Raw genomic sequence first — 4075 nt, 5'->3', positions numbered from 1 at the left:
TCTTGAACTCCCGACCTCAGGTGATCCACCCGCCTTGGCCTCCAAAGTGCTTGGATTACAGGCGTGCGCTACCGCGCCCGGCCAATCCTGGCACTTTAGGAGGCTGTGGCGGGAAGATCACTTGAGGTCAGAAGTTTGAGACCACCTGGGCAACACAGTGAGACCCCATCTCTACTGAAAATACAAAAATTAGCCAGGCGTGGTGGTGCACACCTATAGTCCCAGCTACTGGGGAGGCTGAGACATGAGAATCACTTGAGCCCGAGATGCAAAGGTTGCAGTGAGCCGAAGTCACGTTACTGCACTCCACCCTGGGCAACAAAGTGAGACTCTGACTCAAAAAAAATAAAATAAATGAGGAAAAGTACAGGGTCTTTAAATCAGAAAAGCTCAGAACTCATATCATATGCTTTGGGTGATGGTGGTACCAGGTAAACAGGTTATATCTTTGCCTCTCCTAGACAATTCTGGTTGAAATCTATTTAAAAAGGAAATATAAAAAGTATTCTTTTTTAATAAAAAGAAATTACCTGTGGATCCTTTATATTTCTTTGCAGTCACTTTTAGACAGGTAATTTAATAAGGTAAACGCTGCATTGAAAAAGAAGTCATTTTGAAGAAAAATCCACTATTTGAGATAGATAACCCACTATTTGAGATAGATAATGCATTTATGATTTCTCAAAATTGAGAATACAGAGTGAATCTGGGTAATAGATTGCAAAGACTTATACATGATATGGGAAGGAAGGGGAGATGACATTTCTCTGAACTGTTACATCATATTAAAAATACCCCAGGCACGGTGGCTTACACCTGTAATCCCCGCACTTCAGGAGGCCAAGCCAAGAGAATTGCTTGAGGTCAGGAATTAAAGACAAAGCCTGTTTCTACCAAGAAAAACAAAATGTGTGTTACCAAGAGCAAAATATGACTTGTGACTCACCCAGATGAGGATGATGATAAAGAAGATGGAGAACTTGTAACTTAATGAAAACAAGTAGGCCAGGCACAGTGGCTCACGCCTGTAATCCCAGCACTTTGCGGGGGCCGAGGCAGATGGATCACCTGAGATCAGGTGTTCAAGACCAGCCTGGCCAATATAGTGAAACCCACTCTCTACTAAAAATACAAAAAATTAGCTGGGCATGGTTGTGGGCACCTGATCCCAGCTACTTGGGAGGCTGAGGCAGGAGAATTGCTTGAACCCAGGAGGCACAGGTTGCAGTGAGCCAAGATCGCAACACTGCAGTACAGCTTGGGCAAGAGAGCGAGACTCTGTCTCTAAATAAATAAATAAAATAGCTTCTGCCCCTGGATGCCGCCGAAGAAGCATCGTTAAAGTCTCTCTTCTCCCTGCGATCATGTCTAAGTCAGAGTCTCCTAAAGAGCCGGAACAGCTGAGGAAGCTCTTCATTGGAGGGTTGAGCTTTGAAACAACCGATGAGAGCCTGAGGAGCCATTTTGAGCAATGGGGAACGCTCACAGACTGTGTGGTAATGAGAGATCCAAACACCAAGCGCTCCAGGGGCTTTGGGTTCATCACGTATGCAACTGTGAAGGAGGTGGATGCAGCCACGAATGCAAGGCCACACAAGGTGGATGGAAGAGTTGTGGAACCAAAGAGAGCTGTCTCAAGAGAAGATTTTCAAACAGGTGCCCACTTAAACTGTGAAAAAATATGCGTTGGTGGCATTAAAGAAGACACTGAAGAACATCACCTAAGAGATTATTTTGAACATTATGGAAAAATTGAAGGGATTGAAATCATAACTGACAGAGGCAGTGGCAAGAAAAGGGGCTTTGCCTTTGTAACCTTTGATGACCATGACTCCGTGGATAAGATTGTCATTCAGAAATACCAAACTGTGAATGGCCACAACTGAGAGGCTAGGAAAGCCCTGTCAAAGCAAGAGACGGCTAGTGATTCATCCAGCCAGAGAGGTCCACGTGGTTCTGGAAACTTTGATGGTGGTTATGGAGGTGGTTTCGGAGGGAATGACAAGTTTGGTCGTGGAGGAAACTTCAGTGGTCATGGTGGCTTTGGTGGCAGCCATGGTGGTGGTGGATATGGTGGCAGTGGGGATGGCTATAATGGATTTGGTAATGATGGAAGCAATTTTGGAGGTGGTGGAAGCTACAATGATTTTGGCAGTTACAACAATCAGTCTTCAAATTTTGGTCTCATGAAGGGAGGAAACTTTGGAGGCAGAGGCTCTGGCCCCTATGGTGGTGGCGGCCAATACTTTGCCAAACCACGAAACCAAGGTGGCTATGGAGGTTCCAGTAGCAGCAGTAGCTATGGCAGTGGCAGAAGATTTTAATTAGGAAACAAAGCTTGGCAGGAGAGGAGAGCCAGAGAAATGACAGGGAAGCTACAGGTTATAACAGATTTGTGAACTCAGCCAAGCACAGTGGTAGCAGGGCCTAGCTGCTACAAAGAAGACATGATTTAGACAAATACTCATGTGTATGGGCAAAAAACTCAAGGACTGTATTTGTGACTAATTGTATAACAGGTTATTTTAGTTTCTGTTCTGTGGAAAGTGTAAAGCATTCCAACAAAGGGTTTTAATGTAGATGTTTTTTCTTTCTCTTTTTCTTTTTTTTTTGCACCCATGCTGTTGATTGCTAAATGTAATAGTCTGATCGTGACGCTGAATAAATGTCTTTAAAAAAATAATTAATAAATAAATAAATAAATAAAATAAGTAATATAGGCCATCTCATTTGGGAAGAAAGGAACAAAGAAAGAACAAATCAAATGTGGCAAATCTGGAGGGAAGCTAATTCACAGAAAGGGCAAATGAACTAAAAAATATAGTTTCAGCCAGACGCAGTGGCTCACACCTGTAATCCCAGCACTTTGGAAGGCCAAGGTGGGCGGATTGCCTGAGGTCAGGAGCTCGAGACCAGCCTGACCAACATGGAGAAACCCTGTCTCTACTAAAAAGACAAAATTAGTAGGGCGTGGTGGTGCATCTCAGCTATTTGGGAGGGTGAGGCAGGAGAATCGTTTGAACCCAAGAGGAAAATGTTGTGGCGAGCTGAGATTGCACCATCCTTGCACTCAAGGCTGGGCAACAAGAGTAAAACACTCTGTCTCAAAAAGAAAAAGAAAAAAAAAAAAGACATGGTTTCTGGGCCAAGGACAGTAGGAAGATGGTTGATCAATAACATTAACTTGTACCAAGTGGGTCCTGAGTACCGGGTACGTTCAACATCAATGTTAGAAGTAGAAACTACCCACAATTTCTAAAACACAACCAGATTTCTAAAACAGCATACTTAGACTTTACGAGACTAAGGCAGGCAGATCACCTGAAGTCATGAGTTCAAGACTAGCTTGGTCAACATGGTGACATGGTGAAACCCTGTCTCTACTAAAAATACAAAAAACAAAGCCTATGATCCCAGCTACTTGGGAAGCTGAGGCATGAGAATTGCTTGAACCTGGGAAGCTAAGGTTGCAGTGATACGAGATTGTGCCACTGCACTCCAGCTAAAATAAAATAAAAACATAAAATAGCATACTTAGGTATGGCAAGGTTAAGAATCTTAGCTAAGTATCAATGCCTTTTCCAATAAATAAAATATGTGTCAAGTAAGCCGATAGAAAAAGAGAGGAAAAAAATGGACTTTTATTAGCCTATGATTTACTTGACTAGATCTCTGTGGGCAAGTAAATAAGACTAATATACTAAGAGTTATACAGTGGGGTTTTTTGTTTTCATTTTTGTTGTTTTTTTCTAGAGACAGAGTCTTGCTATGTTGCCCAGCCTGGTCTGAAACTCCTGGTATCAAGTAATCCTCCTGCCTCGGCCTCCCAAAGTGCTGGAATTATTGGCATGAGCCATTGTGCCCAGTTCTGTACAGTCGTTTAATATTTAATAAAACATTCTTTTTTTTTTTAGATGGAGTTTCACTCTTGTTGCCCAGGCTGGAGTGCAATGGCACGACCTCGGCTCTCCGCAACCTCTGCCTCCTGGGTTTAAGAGATTCTCCTGCCTCAGCCTCCCAAGTAGCTGAGATTACAGGCACGCACCACCACGCCTGGCTAATTTTGTTTTTTTTT

At 43.1% G+C, this 4075-nt stretch overlaps 1 pseudogene across 1 annotated transcript; it reads left to right on the top strand.

Moving 5' to 3' along the window:
* The first annotated feature begins 1326 nt into the window (after nt 1–1326).
* On the top strand, nt 1327–2354 carry LOC108309182 (annotated as a pseudogene). Its single transcript, XR_001827215.2, has one exon. The product of XR_001827215.2 is annotated as a heterogeneous nuclear ribonucleoprotein A1-like (transcript).
* The last annotated feature ends 1721 nt before the right edge of the window (nt 2355–4075 follow it).

The sequence above is a fragment of the Cebus imitator genome, unplaced genomic scaffold, assembly GCF_001604975.1.
Source record: "Cebus imitator isolate Cc_AM_T3 unplaced genomic scaffold, Cebus_imitator-1.0 Scaffold92, whole genome shotgun sequence".
Classification (NCBI taxonomy): Eukaryota; Metazoa; Chordata; class Mammalia; order Primates; family Cebidae; genus Cebus; species Cebus imitator.
Note: the sequence above shows the minus strand (reverse complement) of the source record. Positions and strands in the feature narration are given on the sequence as shown.